The 21,829-nt window shown below is 45.5% G+C and overlaps 1 long non-coding RNA gene across 1 annotated transcript; it reads right to left on the bottom strand.

The window, feature by feature from the left end:
* Nucleotides 1–14,250: 14,250 nt before the first annotated feature.
* LOC147034232 (uncharacterized) lies at nucleotides 14,251–21,827 on the bottom strand. The gene is made up of 3 exons (XR_015057589.1): nucleotides 20,981–21,827; nucleotides 20,235–20,671; nucleotides 14,251–19,679 (listed from the first exon to the last, which is right to left on the bottom strand). It is a non-coding gene; the product is annotated as an uncharacterized LOC147034232 (long non-coding RNA).
* Nucleotides 21,828–21,829: the final 2 nt, after the last annotated feature.

Here is a 21,829-nt window from a genome sequence, read left to right as displayed (position 1 = left end):
CAAAATCTGCAAATAAAACAAGGATTATTACGATTTAAGGAATGAGAGTCTGGTAAGGCGAGAGTAGAAGGGCGGGCATAATATTGAATGAGATAAGGGCAGAGAGAGAAGGAGAGAGAGAGAGAGAGAGTGAGAGAGAGAGAGAGAGAGAGAGAGAGAGAGAGAGAGAGAGAGAGAGAGAGAGAGAGAGAGAGAGAGAGAGAGAGAGAGAGAGAGAGACAGACAGACAGACAGACAGACAGACAGACAGACAGACAGACAGACAGAGAGAGACAGACAGAGAGAGAGACAGAGAGAGAGACAGACAGAGAGAGACAGACAGAGAGAGACAGACAGAGAGAGACATAAAAACAGACAGAGAGAAACAGACAGACCGAGAGAGAGATAGACAGAAAGAGAGACACAGATTCACAGACAGAGACACAGACACAGATACAAATAAGACCAAAGCTTACCTTGCTGTTATGTTTAATCCCCCAGGGATCTTTGACTGGTCGAGGATTAAACATGACCATCACCGCCGTGCCTCAACACAGAGTGCCATTTCCTGTGTGTTTTGTATTTTACGGCGATGGTCCCGCTTCACACAGGGGCAACAAAGGTTTCATCGGCTTGAAATGTGTCCTCTTGAAGCAGATATGACAGAGAACACAATGACTGGGATCACAGGATGGCAGAATGCTGTCATTGTTGCTGCATTTGCTTCTGGTCTTGCATCTTGCTGTTGAGAAGTTTCAATTACTCTGGAAGCAGTCATTACTGCTGTGTTTGCTTCTTATCTTGCTTCTTGATGTTGCGGAGTTTCTGCTGCTCTGGATTTTTTCACCGGACTTCACCGGAACTCTAACATTTGTGTTCTTTGTCTGTAACACTAGGGTACATGGATCAAAATCTGCAAATAAAACAAGGATTATTACGATTTAAGGAATGAGAGTCTGGGAAGGCGAGAAGAGAAGGGTAGGCATAATATTGAATGAGATAAGGGCAGAGAGAGAGAGAGAGAGAGAGAGAGAGAGAGAGAGAGAGAGAGAGAGAGAGAGAGAGAGAGAGAGAGAGAGAGAGAGAGAGAGACAGACAGACAGACAGACAGAGAGAGAGAGAGAGAGAGAGACAGAGAGACACAGACACAGACACAGACACAGACACAAATAAGACCAAAGCTCACCTTGCTGTAAGCCTGGTGTTGACTCAGTGGTTAGGGTGGTGGCTTGGGATCCTGGGGTCCTGAGTTCAAGCCCCGTCGGCCGCTGAATTAATACACTAGGGGGTTGACTCAGCCTGTCATCCTTCTGAGGTCGGCGAAATGAGTACCAGTTCCAGTGTGTGTACTGGTAGAGGGGCACTGCATCAGCGACACAGTCGCGCTTCAAGAAATTTTACGGCGATGGTCCCGCTTCACACAGGGGCAACAAAGGTTTCATCGGCTTGAAATGTGTCCTCTTGAAGCAGATATGACAGACAACACAATGACTGGGAGATCACAGGATGGCAGAATGCTGTCATTGTTGCTGTGTTTGCTTCTGGTCTTGCTTCTTGCTGTTGAGAAGTTTCAATTACTCTGGAAGCAGTCATTACTGCTGTGTTTGCTTCTCATCTTGCTTCTTGATGTAAGGGAGTTTCTGCTGCTCTGAATTTTTATCATTCCTTGTTTTTTTGTCTTCTTTGTCTAATTATATCTTCCTGTCCTTCTGCCTTTCTTCTTCTTCTTCTTCTTCTTCTTCTTCTTCTTCTTCTTCTTCTTCTTCTTCTTCTTCTTCTTCTTCTTCTTCTTCTTCTTCTTCTTCTTCTTCTTCTTCTTCTTCTTCTTCTTCTTCTTCTTGTATTTTCTTTCTTCTATCTCCCGCTCCTTCCTCCTTTCTTCTTTATGATCAGTTTTCTTCTTTCTTGGTCTTGCGGAGTTAAGGCTGTTCTGGTGCAGATTTTTAACAGTGTTTTCTTTTCGTCTTCTTTCTTACTCTCCAGGAGTGAAAAGCTATGCTGGATGCAGCTTTTGCAAGTCGTTTTTTTGGTAAGTTTGCCTCCTGTACATTTCTTTCTTTTGGTAGGAACCATCTTCCTGCAAACGAAAGGAGTGAGGAAGGGGAGGAAGGAAGAGCGAGGAAGAGGAGGAGGAGAGCGAGGAAGGGGAGGAGAAGGAGAGCGAGGAAGGGGAGGAGGAGAGCGAGGAAGGGGAGGTGGAGAGCGAGGAAGGGGAGGTGGAGAGCGAGGAAGGGGAGGTGGAGAGCGAGGAAGGGGAGGTGGAGAGCGAGGAAGGGGAGGAGGAGAGCGAGGAAGGGGAGGAGGAGAGCGAGGAAGGGGAGGAGGAGAGCGAGGAAGGGGAGGAGGAGAGCGAGGAAGGGGAGGAGGAGAGCGAGGAAGGGGAGGAGGAGAGCGAGGAAGGGGAGGAGGAGGGCGAGGAAGGGGAGGAGGAGAGCGAGGAAGGGGAGGAGGAGAGCGAGGAAGGGTAGGAGGAGAGCAAGGAAGGGGAGGAGGACAGCGAGGAAGGGGAGGAGGAGAGCGACGCTTCACCAGACGTTGATATACACTCTTGGAAGGAGAGGGTGAGAAAGAGAGAGAGAGGTGTGGGAGGAGAGTGCTGCAGCTTATGAGGAGGAGACAGAGAGAAGAGAGGAGTGGGCAGAGAGTGTTGTACTTTATTCGGAGGGGGAGCGAGGAGGAGATGGAGTGGTACATATTGGTCGAGAGAGAGGTAGAGAGAAAGAGAAAAAGTAAAGAGGGAGAAAGAGGTGGAGAGGGACAGTGGGGTAGAGAGAGAGAGAGAGAGAGAGAGAGAGAGAGAGAGAGAGAGAGAGAGAGAGAGAGAGAGAGAGAGAGAGAGAGAGAGAGAGAGAGAGAGAGAGAGACAAAAGAGAGAGAAAAGAGAGAGCAAAGAGAGAGAAAGAGAGAGAAAGAGAGAGAGAAAAGAGAGAGAAAGAGAGAGAGAGAGAGAAGAGAGAAGAGAGAAACAAGAGACAGGAGACGAGAGAGAAGGAGCGTTAGCAAAGAGAATATGTTATGCTTTATTATCGTGTTATGTTATGATCGTGCACGTGTGCACGCATGCACACACGAATACATGCACACACAATATATCAGTGCTGAGCCAATATCAGAATCGGCAATCGGCATGTGCGTGCATATTACCGGTTACAATACTGTGCTGTGAACAACCCAAACACCTTGATGAGCTATCACCCTTGTTTTGGGCGAATTTCAATGAACAAATAAAAAAACAACATTGGATTATTGACGTTTCAAGGAGATGTGCACAAACAACATTATTCGGTATAAACAGCTGCCAATTAAAAAATTGGCTCTAATTTAGAAAACGTGTTTATACGGTAAACAGCTCGGAAATCAGGTGTCAAATATACTCTGCTTTGTAACTCACAAAGAGAAACCATATAACCATTCTAAAGCACCTAGTTCAATTTACTTACTGTGAACGATTGTTCGGAACCTGGGGACTCCCTGTCCTGTATTTCGTATAAAACTTGTTTTTCACACGATTTGTTTCACATTAAACATCCTCCATGTTTAATGTGTTCACCTGTGTAAATATCCTGAAATGGAATCAACTACAAGGGACCCATGACAATGCTTAAAGTCAGCATCCCAAGTTTTCCTCTTCAGCAATATGAAGCTGCATTACAGCCAACATTCATTTGTGGATTTCTTTGGAGTTGTCACCCTGTTTGCAGAAAAAGGCTGATCTTGTAAGTTATCATACAACTAATGACTTATAATGTTATCATTTTATACTAAATTTTGTACACTTAAATTTTGAAATAATAGTACAGTTCTGTACATCAGAATTATCACAGAAGAATCTCACCTGCACTCGCTGAGAAAACCTATCAAAATCCTCTGGTGCGCTAGTACGCTTTTGAGCTTTCTGAGCATCTTTAAAGTGCACATTTAATTTATTTGTTTTTACCATGCATGAATACCTACATATCAGTGATGTGAACCTCTGACGATAGCTCATCTAATAACGGAGCACCCACCTCAAATAAGCTTCCACGCAAACTTACGTGCATCTGACAATTGGCTGGAGCGGTCAGGTGGCCCGTAAGAAGGGCTGCTTTGTGCTTTGCGAGTGCCTCGGCTTACGTCACATATCAACCATTCAATCTATCAAGATGTTGAGGGGTTCATTCACCACAGCATTCAAACTATCCATCTGCTGATCTGCAGAAGAGTATGGGAAACTCTGGCAGCTGGGAGGCGATTTAGCATGGACAAGTCCATCATCTGGCGCTGGAGAACAAGCAAGGCAACAATAGAGAGGATTCCAAGGACGAAGAAGGTGCTGAGGGGAAAGTCAGCAAAGTGACCTTTGATATATATATATATATATATATATATATATATATATATATATATATATATATATATATATATATATATATATATATATATATATATATATATATACATACAGGATGTCCCAAAAAAATATACAACTTTTCATCTGCAAAGAGGATGGTCATAACATATATTAAAAAAAAGATATAGGGCTGGATAGAAAGCTGAAAGGATGAAGTTTATTGTACCAATGTCAAAATTGCCACCAAAATTTAAATTTTGGGATGGAATCGTCGTTTTCTTTTCGACCACATGTTCAACGTAGGCTCCACGTTGTACGATCACTGCCTGCGAACGCATTGTCATGTTCTCAATCACTTTGGGAAACGTTTCCTGAGGAATGTTCTGGATTTCTCAGTGGATGTTTTCCTTCAGCTGATAAAGAAGCTGAGGCCCAGGGATTCCATAGATCCTGTCCTTGAGATACCCCCTCAAGAAGAAGTCTGGAGGAGTAAGGTCAGGGGAATATGGTGGCCACTCAACGTCTTCGTAGAGGGAGATAAAGCGGCCCTCAAAATGTTGGTTGCGAAAACACCTTGTTTCCCTGGCTGTATGGGGCGGTGCCCCATTCTGCTGGAACCAATGGGTTCTCATCTGGATCAGGTTGTTTCTCCTACAGGACTGAGTACGTAGCTCAGGCAGATAGAATTCCTGAATCATTTCGCGATAGTTCCTCTGGTTTACCATGCAAGTGCGTCCCTGGTCATCTTAAAAGAAGTATGGACCAATGATCCCATACCAACCAACCGCCACCCACATGGTGACTTTGAGAACAGATCGAGGAACCAGTTCAGTTGATACATTACGAGGATTTTCAGTTCCGCAGTACCGAAAGTTTTGCTTGTTTACCTCCCCGGACAAGTGAGCATGACATTCGTCCGTCATGTGAAGTATTTTGAGAAAGTCTGTATCTTCCTCCAACTTTCCTGAGAACCAATTTGCAAAGTCGAGTCGTTTACGTTTCTGTTGATTAGTAAGCACCGTTTCCATTTGAATTTTGTATGGAAAGGCATGAATGACTTGGCGAAGGATCCTCTGAACGGTGCTCTGATGAGTGTTTGTCTCGGCAGAAAGTCGTCAAATCGATTTTTTTGGACTCTGAACGACCGCCTGTCTCACCATTTCCACATTTTCTTCACTACGACCTGTCCTCTTCCGACCACTGTGACCCTTGTGAAGGGCACAGATGGTTCCCACATTGGTAAACTTTGCGATGGTGCCCTTTATTGTCCGAAAGTTTGGTGCATGGCGCAAGTGGATACCGAAATGTCTCGAGTAAAGACGTTGCACCTGTATGACACTTTTCGTCTGGTGCCAAAGTCAACAATTTTCGTCCGTTGTTGTACGGTCAGCCTTCGCATTTTTCTGGCGCTTGCTTCCTATCAAAATAAACTTCAGGGTCTCTGCAAAAAGAAATGAAGCATGAGTGACAAAATTAGTGCTTTTTTAGAATGAAACGAAGCATTTTAAATGTCTATTTTTTTGGGACACCCTATATATATATATATATATATATATATATATATATATATATATATATATATATATATATATATACATATATCCATATATATATATATATACATATATACATATATATATATACATATATACATATATATATATATATATACATATATATATATATATGTATATATATATAAATATGCATATATACCTACATATATACATATATACACAAACACATATTGTTACGGCTGTGGAAATTCGCATTACACCATGAAGGGCCCGTAGGTGAGATATCTCGAAGTACATGTTTAGTTAGCCCCAAATCCGTTGACTAGAGGGAATTTATGTGATTCATTCGGGCTGTGACGCTTTGAGATAGCCGTTTTTCTGTTCTATCTTTATTTTGAACCAACCACGTCTCAACCGCCATCACACAACAACCACCTCAACCACCACGCCAGCCATCATCACCAACTACAACCACGCCCCAACCCTCGGACAACAACAACGCCAACAGCCATGACCTTTACCTTCACAACTCAATCCCACATCATCGCATCACCACCATTCCCAAACGGCACCATAACAATCAAACCACCACCGATAAACCCTCCACCACCCTCACCTCTCTCCTTCTACGGCCATTCCCGCACCACCTGTGAACACTGAGCGTCGGGCTGTCTTGAGCTCGTTTAGCGATACGCACCGAGCCGCGAGGCAAATAGCGGCCTTTCCGAGGGAGAATTCGGATGAAGAACGCTACACGCCCACTTCTGATCCGTCCAATTAGCAAGCGCGGAATGGCTTGGCCCCACCTCCCGGCGAGTCAATGTGAAATCTATATATGCAAATTCTAGGATCAATGGAGGTTCACGCCCACTTTTCCTCTGTCCAATTGGCGAGCGTGGCTCTGCCCCCGAGGTCATCCTGATCCAGATATTTGCATATTGTTTTCTTCTGCCGGCCTATAAAACGGCGACCGCAAGGCGAATCGTAGCAGAGTGTGGCAGTAGCAGAGTGTGGCAGTAGCAGTGTGTGTCGGCAGGGCAGAGTGAGTCGAGTCATCGGTGTGGCAGCAAGTTGGGTTCTGCAGTCGGCTGAGGAGAGTTGCTGGAAGAGGTAAAGGAGCTCGGGTCCGAGGCGAGAAGGATGGCGGTCGGCGACGAGGTCGCGGTGTGAGATCGCTCGTCGTGGGACCCAAGCCAGCCAGCCATTCTCCTCCCCCAGGGCATCAACAATTCCCCCTTTCCCCCGCGCTGAGATAGTGCAAAAAGGGGGCCCCGTTCCCACCCCACTCCAAACGTCGTGCCAACGAAACCCGCCAAGGAGCACGGAGTCGGGGCACAGCCACGAGGCCACATCTGCGGCTCATCCGCCAATGCGTCACGAGGACGCGGGTAGGACCCCCCCCCACGGTCTCGCGGACCTGGCCGCTCCTCCAGGTCACGCGCACATATTGGCCTCCAGGCCTGTCTGCCCCCTTGTCTATGAAGGTGGCTTCTTTCCTTTGCTTTTGAGTAAATGTGTGTTAGCGCCGCCTGTAAAGTAGAACTATATAAGTGTTGCCGTGTGTACGCGTATTCGGTGGTAACTCTGTGTCAATTTTTCTTTTGTTTTAACTGCGATATGTGCATTTTGACTGTTTGGCTGTATATGTGTGCTTTCCGTGTGTCGCGTAATAAATGTGCATTGTGTGAACTGTTTTCCCGTTTCGCTTCGTCCTTTCTTTAATTGAATCCCCATCCTGCTTCACGTAATGAGCACTCCCGTGGGCCGAGCCGTAACCGTGGCTGACCACGACACCGAGAGCTGCGTAAAGAGGTCTGTTATGCGTGTGGGAAAACAGGCCACTGGGCAAAGGAGTGCCCGAACAGTGGGAATGGTCCGACTTATGGTACGAACAGACCGGGAGGAGACAGGCTGATGCAACCAAACAGAGAACGAGGTGCAAATTCCCATCAACAGGACGGATGGGGAACACAGGCTGAGCAAACTGCTTCATTTCCACCCCCCCCCCCACTTCAGAGTGCATTTCCACCTCCGCCCCATAACCCGTTCGTTTTATGACAGACAACTATGGGAAAGACCTCATCTGAATTACCGTTGCTGACTTCAAAACCACGTGATGAACCGAGACTGACTTTGACAAGTGAATGCCGAGCCGAGGGATTCCTTTCCTGGTGGACACAGGGGCAACAAAATCTGCAATTAGAAAAAGTGACTTTCCAAATGCACCTTTATCGCGAGAACAAGTAAAGGTTGTAGGAGTATCTGGCATTGCCATGGCGATCCCACTGTCTGAGCAACTACGGGTAGAGATTGGACCTTTGTCGGCGCAACATGCATTTTTGATGGCTGCTGACATGCCAATTAATCTGTTGGGAAGAGATCTATTATGTAAGCTGAATTGTGCAGTGAAGTGTACCCCCGAGGGAGTGTATTTGGATATACGTCACGAATCACATCTGACTATGCTGAATTTATTGCAGGAAAATACAAAGAATCTTGTGTACCGGTGGACTGTGACGGATTGTGAAGCAACTAACCATTTGCAGGTGTGCGTGTCCAATCTGAAGGGGAGCGACCGCAGGTGTGCGACTGGGTAAGTGAGCATCACATTGACACGGACAGGGTGCAGACTCGATTACATTGCATTGCAGATTACGACGTTAAGGGAGAGGATAACATCCATGCGAAGGAAACTATTTTGAAATCACACCTGAGTTTGACATAACATTGGGGACAATGTGGATAAGGAAGCAAGGTATTGGCCTGGAGGTGCATCTGACGCAGGAGCAATTAAAACTGTGGAATCAACCGTCCAGTGTTGCACCACATGTTACCTTAGCGATTGCGAGAGGTTACCAAACAACAGACATAGGGCACATGGTAACCGATTTTAAAGAAAGCATCGGAAGCGACCTTGGTAGGGTACAGCCAAGTAAAAGGGCTATGGAAGATCGGAACAGATGGATATTGTTGGTCAGAGTGTGGGGGACTGTGAAGGCTGTGTTCGAGATGGTTGATCCCTCAGAAACAAGTGGGTCAGGAAAATTACCTGAATTGCTGGAGCAGGTGCCAACTTGTCTGTGGACAAAGCATGCGAATGATGTGGGGCAAATTAGAGGTATGCACCTAGTAAAGATCAATATAGATACATCAAAGAAGCTGCCTCGCAAACCCCAATACCCATTGCGTCCAGAAGCGGAATAAGGGATAGCTCCCGTAGTGAAAGCGTTATTGAAGCAAGGAACAATTATGGCCACAGTCAGCCAATGTAATATGCCGATCTTACCCGTGTGAAAACCTGGAAAGTCAACGTGGAGGTTTGTACAGGACCTGAGGGCGGTGAATGAGATTGTGATCCCGGTCTACCTACTCGTCGCAAATCCAACTACCATTCTAGTAAGTATTCCAAGTAATACTACCCACTAGACTGCCGTGGATCTTTGTTCAGCTTTTTTAGTATTCCAATAGCCCCTGAGGCACAATTCCTTTTTATGTTCACGTATAAAGGAAGACAATATACTTGGGCTATGCTTCCACAAGGATACACCGAGAGTCCTACTTTGTTTTCCCGAGCATTGAAAGACGACCGAGATGACAGTTTTTTTTTCCAGCGGATCCACCTTGATCCAATATGTTGACGACCTACGCATCTGTTCAGCGTCAATGGAAGCGTGTGAACAAGATACTTTGACGCTGTTGGGAGCTTTAGCAAGGAAGGGGCACAAAGCATCGAGAGCCAAATTGCAGTTTTTCCAGGAGGAGGTAAAATATTTGGGACATATTTTGAAGGGGAATACCAGGCGTATCTCCCCAGAACGTATATCTGCAATATTGAAACTGCCCAAGCCAACTACCGCTAAACAGATGAGGTCTTTTCTTGGGACGACAGGCTATTGTAGGCAATGGATACCTGACTATGCGGCCTTAGTGCACCCCCTGTTGGAAATTGGTTCGGCGAGCGTGCCCAATCCGCTGACATGGATGCAAGAAGCAGACGAGGGTTTGTAACGATGAAGCAAGCTCTATCCTCTGTTCCTGCTTTGTGTATACCGAACTATGAAAAACCTTTCCATTTGTACACAAATGAGAGTCGGGGCTTTGCACAATCGGTGCTGGCTCAGAAGCACGGAAATAAGTTACGGCCTGGCGCCTATTACAGTACTAAATTGGATCCGGTGGCGCAAGGATTCCCATCCTGTTTAAGGGCGGTGGCAGCCGCTTCGCTCGCGGTGCAGACGACAGAACCACTCGTCACGGGACACGCTTTGATTCTCATGGTGCCGCACGCAGTCACCGCTGTGCTGTTAAAAACAAAAACATAACACTTGTCTGCCTCGCGGGCAACGACATCCGAATTCTCACTCACAGCTCCACCAAACATTGCAATTGAAAGGTGCCCGCCATTGAATCCTGCTAGTTTGCTGCCAGTAAAACTGGATGGAGATCCTCACGATTGTGAGGAGGTGATCGTACATACGTGTCTACCGCGTCCTAATTTGAGAGACATTCCAATCCAAAATTCTGAGTTAATTTCATATGTCGATGGTTCGTCATCGCGCGCACCAGATGGACTGCTATTAACAGGCTATGCAGTTTGCTCTGATCACAAGGTAATCAAAAAGGGAAGATTGGCTGCGAACTGCTCCGCGCAGCAAGCAGAGCTCTTTGCCCTCACTCGTGCATGCTGCCTAGCCGAAGGCCAAATAGTGACAATGTACACCGATTCCGGCTATGCCCTTTGGCGCTGTACACGAATTTGGAGCCCTCTGGCGCGAAAGGGGGTTTATCACATCATAAGGTGCATGGGTGAACAATGGAACATGGATTGCGAACCTGCTGGAGGTGATACTTCTGCCTCACCAAATTGCAGTGATAAATGTGATGCCCACACGGGAGGATCTGACGATGTCTCACGGGGAAATGCGAGGGCAGATGTAGCTGCCAAAGCCGCTGCCGCCACTGAAGCTCAGTTGGTATTACAATGTGTATAAACACCAACGGCAACGCCAACCCTTGATGACATGAACACAAGGGTGGTCCAAAAAAATGAAAGTTCGAATTTCTCGCGGGCATGTTTGCCAAATCGTTCCTGACGTTGAAAAACGCAAAGAAACAAAAAATTAGCAGATTTGGAGGTGGTTTAGGGGTCCATCAAAGTCTCTCAACGGATTCATTATAATGTCACAATACTAATAGGAAAAATGAAAGGAAAGAGCATAAAATGTTCTCAGTGGGCAACTGGCGGTCGGTGAATTTCTCCAATGGTTGATCCAAGAGGAACAGTTCCGTGCTTTTCCGTGTAGAACACGCCATACTCACTCACTCTGGGAATCAAAAAGAAGAAGAAAAAAATTAGAGATAAAAAAAAGAAAAATAAGAGTACTTTTAACACCGACCGACAGCGAACCGAAAGCTCAACTGACGTCTCCCTCTCTCCCACTGACGTCTTCTTCTCTCCCACCGGATGTAACAACTTCCTTCCTCTTGATGGACCCCTAAATATTTTTGGAACTGTGTCAAATTTGGCCAGGAGTATTTTCTAGTCAGGTAGAACAAAATAATCAACATGCCCCAAGAATATTCAAATTTTGAATTTTTCCCTTATGATTTTGGACCACCCCAGTGAACACCTTACAAGCAGCTGTTAGTACAAGGGAAAGGGATTTGTGGATAATGGCTGGATGTGAATTCGATAATGAATCCAAACTATGGAGATCACCTGATGGGCGATTGGTGGCACCAAAAGCTCTGCTACCCTGGCTCGCACAGTTGGCGCATGGAGCCAGGCATACCAGCAAGGGGGCGATGTGTACTTCTATTGGGAATCAATGGTTGGCCCCGGGTTTTAGTCCAATTGCAGAACAGTATTGTAGGACCTGTCATGTTTGCCAAGAGCACAATCCAACAAGGGGGGAACAGATGGCCCCAGGTGGCCATCCAGTTCCATTTGGGCCATTCGTTCATTTCCAGATTGATTTTATTCAGTTGCCAAAGTGCTGTGGCCTTGAGTTTATTTTGGTCATCGTAGATTTGTTCACCAAGTGGGTTGAGGCTTACCCTTGTAGGAGAGCAGATGTCATTGCTGTGGTTAAACTGTTGAAGGATTTTGTCTGTAGGTTTGGGATACCCTGTAGGATCTCCAGCGATCAAGGAACTCATTTTACAGCCGAGGTGGTGAAAGAGATGTGTCGGGTTTTGCAAATCAAGCAACACCTCAACTGTCTTGCAAATCCCAAATCAGCGGGGGCAGTTGAAAGACAGAATGGATTTCTCAAGAATAAACTGGCCAAGATTTGTGAACAGACTGGATTGAAATGGCTAGATGCACTGCCCATTGCCCTCATGACTGAGATCTACCGCGAATCGGAAAACTGGCTTATCTCCGCATGAGATTCTCTTGAGAAGATCTATGAGACTACTGCACTCACCTCCATTAACTGTGAAAGACATGAATGTGCAGCAAATGGACGACACCCTACTAGCATTCTGTGTCTCTCTGAATCATGCTGTGAGGACTTTTTATGTTCAGGTGAAGCAAGCCTTGCCTGAGCCTGCCATGTCTGCTCACCACAACTTCAAACCAGGAGACCTGGTTTATGTGAATATTTACAAAAGAAAGAACTCTCTTCAACCATGGTGGTGCGGGCCATTTCTGATATTACATACTACTCATACAGCTGTAAAGTGCAAAGGGAGAGCAACATGGATTCACGCCACACATTGCAAGCTGGCACACGGCCAGAAGGAGCCCGAGGAGAATGCTGCCTCCTGATCACTTTGATTCTTTTTATTGCAGGGTTACTTGTGCTACTGGCTGCAGGTTGTACAGTGTGGACATGGTCTGTGAGGCCGATAAGTACTATTTGTGATCAACGTTATTTGCATGTTCCCCAACTAAATGCCTGTCACACTGCCCGCCGAACTAACCACATAGCACCCAGAGACCGGAGAAGCTTAACCGGCAGAGTGGGAGTAGACAAGGGTTCACGACATGGGATAAATACTTATCTGGCTCTTTCTCGTAACCACGCTAAGGCTTTTAATAGAACTAATTCCTGGGTCTGCACTAAGATACCTCACTTGGCAGTTACTGGAATACCTCTGTTGGCAATACCCTTTGATCTGAGTGAGTGGTGTGGGTACTGGGCTAAGTGGAAGGAATGGGATGAGCAGGATAACAACACTGACGGCCACATCGTTACTGATAGAAATGGAAATTGCCTGCGACAACGGAATTTCAGTAACTGGTTTTGGCCAAGTTTTAATTTGAGTAAGATGCCTCCACATTTTATGGTCGGACAGGCGACGGGAAAGCCGGATCAATGCTTGGTGCAAGAAGCATGGGGAGAAAGAATATTAGGAAATTCTGAATGCAGTAATGATGTCTATAAAAATCACATGAGGGGGCCACAAGTGGCTTTAAACAATACCTATTTTGTGTGTGGACACCGAGCCTATCCATGTCTTCCAGTCAATTGGACTGGATCATGTTACTTGTCATTCATTGTGCCGCACATGCGTCTGCTAAATATGTCACCTTTTGAGCATTTGAAATGGGGTAAATGAAGTTTCACATCAACTGAATTATTCTTCACGATTCTCATTCCTCACTACGGGGTCGGATAAACGTCTGTGGGGCTCGCAGAATTAGCCGCTCCGCTTGAGTCGCTGGCAAATAAAACTGCCCTGGGCATGGTTGGTATCAGCTCGGGGATGGTCGCTCTACGTGCGGTCGCAATGCAAAACCGGGTTGCCCTTGATCTCATCCTCGCGGCTCAGGGCGGGATGTGTGCCGTAATCGACTCTGAGTGTTGTACCTATATCCCCGATAACTCAGAGCAAATCACAAACATAGCTGACAAGATTAAGCAAGAAGGAGCTAAGTTTCACAATTATTTTACGAAAGATGGGCTTCATTCCTGGTTTGAAGGGATTTTCGGGGGGTGGGGAACTACCTTGTTACACTGGATCTCTGTGGGATTATTATGGATTATCATTGTTGTTGTGCTTGTTAAATGCACCACAACCACATTGCCCACATTGATTGTTTCTTGTTTTAAAAGGAATGCTGCTACAAAAGTAATGGTGGTCCAACCACCACCTTCCTATTCTGATTTTGATGTCGAGTCCTCCGACTCTAATGAGGAGGGACTTGAAGTTGAAGATCCATAAGTCAACGCACTGAGGGTGATCAATGTTTACGGGATTGTCCTTCCACTGTACTCATCTGCTCTGTTCCCGAAACCCCGCACAGGTGCGTTAAAATCAGCCGTGCAGCCCATAGTGGTAGCCCTCTACTGTATCGGTCTACGGACCTACTGGAGCCTCATGCTGGCCCAAAAGCTGTACAACCACCTGGAGCCACCTGGCCTGAGGGACAGGAAGGCTGCAAGGGATTGAGCTCTGCGATGTGTGCTGGGGGGGGGGGGGGGGGTGACTGCCCGGGAAAATGTGGACACACTCGTGCGTGGAGAATGGATCTTCAAAGTGACAAAACCGTTAGTTGTGTTGCCTTTGAGGTAACACAGGGGGGAGTAGATGGTGAATATTCCTTTTAAAACAAGTTGCCTTTTACTTGGTACTGTATGCAGTGGTTTCACCCATCTACTCACTGCCTTTTATATTCATTTCTATGTCTATCAAAATATATAATCACATTCTGTCTTAAACCTATAACCCACTTGTTATCCTGTACTCCTTTTCGGTTGTCTACTCTTAGTTATTTTGTTCGATTCTCACCAAGGCCAGCCGAAAGTCACCATGTTCTCTCATTTGCTTGTTCTCCCAGCCCCCTCCATTCCCAACGAAAGCATATAAATGTCAGAAAAATGTAACTTAGTTTAGTGCAAATCATTGCGGATGTTTACCATCTCAGTAGTTTGGACTCCATGGTACTATGTTAAAATAAAGATTTTCTGTTACACAGGACTTTGGTTGTGGACAGTGAAATTAATTGTGGCTTTTATTTGAGTAACAGGATTTAAAACCGAGTCGGTTAAAATGTTAAAATCAAAAAAATTCCACGACAACAGAAATCCACAGGGAATCCCACCCTTGGTAGAATCCCTGAAAACAAAATACCCTTACACCCCAAATCCTGCAAATGCTCACGCAAAAATCATACCTCCTCTTCAAAGGTTCAGAAGAGATCCTCACCTCTTTACCCTCTGTAAGTACCACTACCAATGTTCCTGGCCAACAACCCCAGAAAATATCAACCTATATTCCACCAATATCCCCCACCCAAAACCCTCCACAACACAAAACTCTGTTTCGTATCGTTGTGACAAAACGGAGACTCCACATATTCAATACCCTCATCCCCGACAAAAATATCTCCCTGGTCACCTGGCCTTTGTTTACCATCTGACACCCACCATCACACACACACAACACCTCCCCAATAATCCACACATCCATCCTTGTGTACACATTGCCCAGCAACCCATAACAACGTGAATAAATTATACCAAAAAAACTTTTGCGGTTTTAACATTAAACACAAAAGAATAGGACTATTTTAATGCGGTCAATAGACCTTCATTCAGCATCAGATATGAAGCTTGTGGCCAAGTTTCATCAAAATGTTGTGTTTGGTTCAAGCGATAATGACTGAAATGTTTGCAGACGGACTGACTGACTTACCTGCAGACACTGCTCCATCGCATAAGCTCACCTGACTGAAGTCCAGGTGAGCTGAATAATTTGGGACCCAGCTGCATATGTCATATGTATATGGCCCCTGATGTAAGCTGGCTTTGCTGATAAAGACAGGGTAACTGCCAATGACCACCATTTGTGTTTGATCGTTTCTATTTAAACAATAAGCTCAAATGAGCTAAGATCCTCGTCCTATTAACGATGACGTCATAAAACGAATATGACGTCATTGTGATGAATCAGGTTTGCGATAAATTATCTGTGTATATATTATCAGATAAATTATCTGTAGAATCCCTGAAAACAAAACACCCTCACACCCCAAATCCTGCAAATGCTCACGCAAAAATCATACCTCCTCTTCAAAGGTTCAGAAGAGATCCTCATCACCTCTACGCTCTGCAAGTACCACTACCAATGTTCCCGGCCAACAACCCCAGAAAATGTCACCCTACATTCCCCCAATATCCACGAAGTACCCCCACCCAAAACCCTCTGCAACACAAAATTGTTTCGTATCGTTGTGACAAAACGGAGACTCCACATATTCAATACCCTCATCGCCAACAAAAAAATATCTCCCTGTTCACCCGGCCTTTGCTTACCATCTGATACCCACCATCACACACACACACACACACACACACACACACACACACACACACACACACACACACACACACACAAACACACACACACACACACACACACACACACACCACCTCCCCAATAATCTATACATCCATGCTTGTGTAGACATTGCCTAGCAACCCATAACAATGTGTAAAAAGTATACTAAAAAAAACTTTTGTGGTATTAGCATTAAACACAAAATAATAGCACTACGAGTCTTGAAACTCACCTGGAATCCAGGATCACCTGGAACTGGAAGATTGAGACTATCAGCCTCTCTGTGATGTGAAAGTGTAAGGCCCATTGACTAAGCTTCATCGGCGGGAGATTCCAATTATTTTGAAGGCCTTGGTTTTCACGGCACCAAACACAGCAAGGTGTGAGGCAGCAGCACCAGCCCAGACAGGAGAACAGTATTCCATCAAACTGCAGATGAAGGCCTTGTCAGTGGATAAGAGTTCAGGTGCGCCATTGAAGGACTCTACATGACGAAGAGCCAAATCAGATATGTGGTTTTTCCAGATCATGACTGATAACACTGAACAACAAATTTCAAAAATTTTTTTTTACTGGAGATGTGTAAAGTGATTAAGACTAATTTGGGTACGCTGATTTCAAAAATCATAACCGTTTTGCTGTATCACGTCAGGATTTTCAGGAACAGAAATATTCCCATTGCCTAGAAGTCAGGATTTCAATGAAATTTACATATGTCTTTAACATGTCTATTTCGTACAATTGTTGTTAACTTGTGTTATATTTCTTTCTTTCAGATAAAGATGAGTAGGCGTTCCTGTACCAATCATCCTGACAACTTCTGTTATGTCTGTGGTCGGTATACCAAAAAAGATCAACAGCGAAGTATATCTACAGCAGTGAAAATGAAGGCCGCCTACTTTCACTACTTCGGGTGTAAGGTGGGGGACCAAGAACAGAGCTGGGTACCACACATCTGCTGCACAAGCTGTCACACAACCTTGACTCAGTGGTTGGTGGGCAAGCGCGCGAGCATGCCATTTGCGGTGCCCATGATATGGCGTGAGCCGCAGAATCATCATGATGATTGTTATTTCTGCTGCACAAGCATCGCCGGCTTCAACAAGAAGAATAAAGGTCACATCAAGTACGCTGACTGCGTCTCTGCTCGTAAACCTGTGCCTCATGATGACGAGAACCCCGTTCCAACACCTCCAGCTGATCAGAACATAACTGTAAGCAGTGGTGAAGAGGATGGTGATGATGAACCTTTTGAACCCGACACTCAAGAATCACACCTTCTGAACCAGGGAGACTTAAATGATCTTGTAAGAGATCTCTCGCTGTCAAAGGCGAAGGCAGAGCTGCTTGGATCAAGGCTGCAGCAGTGGAATCTACTTGAACCTAACACCAAGATATCCTTGTTCAGAGCACGTCACAGAGACATGGCTGAGTTCTTTGAGATGGAAGACACGATGACATTCTGCAGTGACATCAACGGTCTGTTGAAAGAACTTGGGTGTGATCACGATCCTGCAGACTGGCGCCTCTTCATCGACTCGGAGAAGAACAGCTTGAAGGCTGTTTTGCTCCACAATGGCAACGAGAAACCATCAGTCCCACTGGCTCACGCGTTCGGCATGACAGAGACCTATGAGACTATGCGGCAGCTGCTTGATTCCATCAAGTACAATGACTTCAACTGGCACATCTGCGGAGACTTGAAAGTGGTGGCGCTGTTGTTAGGGCTGCAGTCAGGCTACACGAAATACATGTGCTTCCTTTGTCTCTGGGATAGCAGAGACGACAAGAATCACTGGACGAAGAAAGATTGGGAAGAGCGAAAAGAGCATGTACCTGGTCGACACAACGTGAAGCATGTCGCCCTTGTCGACCCAGCCAAGGTTTTCCTTCCACCACTCCACATAAAGCTCAGCTTGATGAAAAGTTTTGTACGGGCAATGGATCTGAATGGGCGTGGGTTTTTTCCTCAAACCTCAAGGAAAAGTTTGGCAACACCTTGTCGGAGGCCAAGATCAAGGCTGGTGTCTTTGTTGGACCGCAAATCCGACAGATTATGAAGGACGAAACTTTTCCGACAACTCTAAACCCCAAAGAGCTGGCAGCGTGGAGGAGCTTCAAAGCTGTGACGGACAACTTCTTGGGGAACGAGCGCGCGGACAACTATGAAGAAATAGTCCAGCAGCTGCTGGAGTTCTTCAGGAAACTTGGCTCCAGGATGTCCCTGAAAATCCATTTCCTTCACCAGCACCTGAACTTCTTCCCTGACAACTTGGGAGCAATCTCGGACGAGCACGGCGAGCGATTCCACCAAGAGATTTCACTCATGGAGACGCGTTACCAAGGGCGGCACAACCCGAACATGATGGGCGATTTCTGCTGGTTCCTGCATCGTGAAACTGACACAGAGCAGCACAAACGCAAAGCCAAATGCCTAAAGCATTTTTAATTACATTCTAGTGGAGTTTTTCTGTAATTTCTATAATTTTGAAGCATTCATGATGAAATAAATGAATAAATGAATTTTTGTAAATTTCATTGAAATCCTGACTTCTAGGCAATGGGAATATTACTGTTACTGAAAATCCTGACGTGATACAGCAAAACGGTTATGATTTTTGAAATCAGCGTACCCAAATTAGTCTAAATCACTTTACACATCTCCAGTAAAAAATTTTTGTTGTTCAGTGTAATGAGACCCAAAAGTTTGAGTGATTGAACTCATTCAAAAGGATTGTCAAGAAAGTAGATGGGAGGGTTTGTCAGACAGTCTTTTCGGAGAGACAAAGTGAGAGTGTACGATTTGTTAGGATTGAAAGACAAACCAACTCCAAGTGTTTTACTAGCCTGTAATTCTATCAGGTCTGCAGAGAGGAAAGAGGCTGTTGCTTGTCCACCTGAAGGATGAGATGTTATGGCAAGTTTTTCGTTTTCCCTTCCACTTCTGTTATTGAGAGTTTGTGGCTTGACCCATGTTGTTTGTTTCTTGTGTCCTCCCATAATTTTCATTCTTCTCGATATCACTTATTTCTCCAAGTCTCCCTCTATTTTGTGTCTCAACTCTGCCGTTGGTGTACTTCTCCTCCCCTCCCATATGTTTCTCCAGTTCCTTTTCTTTTGTAACATCCCAATCTGTTCTGTGTTTTTGCTCTTCCATGAGACTCGACAATGAATACAAAAAAGAATTATACTGAACAATTCAGATGTACAACATGATACAGGATTGAATGGGAAGTTACTTACACTGTACTTAGAGATAGAGCCGTCCTACTACCGATGCTGCCTACCATGCCTCACCTCTGAATAAAAAAATTTGGGGGGGTTGGGGGGGAAGGGAGAAAAAAAGTGTCCCAATAAAACCCAACAATAATGTGACCATTTTTGGATTGATAGGTGGAAGGCATCAACTTAGCTGGGTCAGACAGAATGTTTTTCTCATTGTGACCTATTGGGTCAACGTCATCCTCTTGCTGGAGATATTACTCGTCCGGCCCCAGCGATGCATGGTGCGTGTCTTGGTCAAGCACGCGTTCCGGTCTGCATCCTCGCCCGGCGCGCCCATCCTGTGAGGGGATGAGTAAGGTGGGGGTGAGCGGACAAATATGGGAAGAAACTGGAAATTTCCAGGCTCATGACCGCTGCAGCTTCGCTCCTCACGTTATTCCCAACTTTACCGGAACTCTAACATTTGTGTTCTTTGTCTGTAAAACCAGGGTACATGGATCAAAATCTGCAAATAAAACAAGGATTATTACGATTTAAGGAATGAGAGTCTGGTAAGGCGAGAGTAGAAGGGCGGGCATAATATTGAATGAGATAAGGGCAGAGAGAGAAGGAGAGAGAGAGAGAAGAGGAGAGGAGAGGAGAGGAGAGGAGAGGAGAGGAGAGGAGAGGAGAGGAGAGGAGAGGAGAGGAGAGGAGAGGAGAGGAGAGGGAGAGGAGAGGAGAGGAGAGGAGAGGAGAGGAGAGAGAGAGAGACAGAGAGAGACAGACAGACAGAGAGAGACATAAAAACAGACAGAGAGAAACAGACAGACCGAGAGAGAGATAGACAGAAAGAGAGACACAGATTCACAGACAGAGACACAGACACAGATACAAATAAGACCAAAGCTTACCTTGCTGTTATGTTTAATCCCCCAGGGATCTTTGACTGGTCGAGGATTAAACATGACCATCACCGCCGTGCCTCAACACAGAGTGCCATTTCCTGTGTGTTTTGTATTTTACGGCGATGGTCCCGCTTCACACAGGGGCAACAAAGGTTTCATCGGCTTGAAATGTGTCCTCTTGAAGCAGATATGACAGAGAACACAATGACTGGGATCACAGGATGGCAGAATGCTGTCATTGCTGCTGCATTTGCTTCTGGTCTTGCATCTTGCTGTTGAGAAGTTTCAATTACTCTGGAAGCAGTCATTACTGCTGTGTTTGCTTCTTATCTTGCTTCTTGATGTTGCGGAGTTTCTGCTGCTCTGGATTTTTTCACCGGACTTCACCGGAACTCTAACATTTGTGTTCTTTGTCTGTAACACTAGGGTACATGGATCAAAATCTGCAAATAAAACAAGGATTATTATGATTTAAGGAATGAGAGTCTGGGAAGGCGAGAAGAGAAGGGTAGGCATAATATTGAATGAGATAAGGGCAGAGAGAGAGAGAGAGAGAGAGAGAGAGGGAGGGAGAGAGAGAGAGAGAGAGAGAGAGAGAGAGAGAGAGAGAGAGAGAGAGAGAGAGAGAGAGAGAGAGAGAGAGAGAGAGAGAGAGAGAGAGAGAGAGAGAGAGAGACAGACAGACAGACAGAGAGAGACAGAGAGACACAGACACAGACACAGACACAGACACAAATAAGACCAAAGCTCACCTTGCTGTAAGCCTGGTGTTGACTCAGTGGTTAGGGTGGTGGCTTGGGATCCTGGGGTCCTGAGTTCAAGCCCCGTCGGCCGCTGAATTAATACACTAGGGGGTTGACTCAGCCTGTCATCCTTCTGAGGTCGGTGAAATGAGTACCAGTTCCAGTGTGTGTACTGGTAGAGGGGCACTGCATCAGCGACACAGTCGCGCTTCAAGAAATTTTACGGCGATGGTCCCGCTTCACACAGGGGCAACAAAGGTTTCATCGGCTTGAAATGTGTCCTCTTGAAGCAGATATGACAGACAACACAATGACTGGGAGATCACAGGATGGCAGAATGCTGTCATTGTTGCTGTGTTTGCTTCTGGTCTTGCTTCTTGCTGTTGAGAAGTTTCAATTACTCTGGAAGCAGTCATTACTGCTGTGTTTGCTTCTCATCTTGCTTCTTGATGTAAGGGAGTTTCTGCTGCTCTGAATTTTTATCATTCCTTGTTTTTTTGTCTTCTTTGTCTAATTATATCTTCCTGTCCTTCTGCCTTTCTTCTTCTTCTTCTTCTTCTTCTTCTTCTTCTTCTTCTTCTTCTTCTTCTTCTTCTTCTTCTTCTTCTTCTTCTTGTATTTTCTTTCTTCTATCTCCCGCTCCTTCCTCCTTTCTTCTTTATGATCAGTTTTCTTCTTTCTTGGTCTTGCGGAGTTAAGGCTGTTCTGGTGCAGATTTTTTACAGTGTTTTCTTTTCGTCTTCTTTCTTACTCTCCAGGAGTGAAAAACTATGCTGGATGCAGCTTTTGCAAGTCGTTTTTTTGGTAAGTTTGCCTCCTGTACATTTCTTTCTTTTGGTAGGAACCATCTTCCTGCAA

Source organism: Eptatretus burgeri, chromosome 1 (assembly GCF_056783735.1).
Source record: "Eptatretus burgeri isolate ZD-2024b chromosome 1, Ebu_testis_v1, whole genome shotgun sequence".
NCBI lineage: Eukaryota > Metazoa > Chordata > Myxini > Myxiniformes > Myxinidae > Eptatretus > Eptatretus burgeri.
The sequence above is the reverse complement of the archived record's forward strand: the minus strand, read 5'-3'. Positions and strand labels throughout refer to the sequence as shown.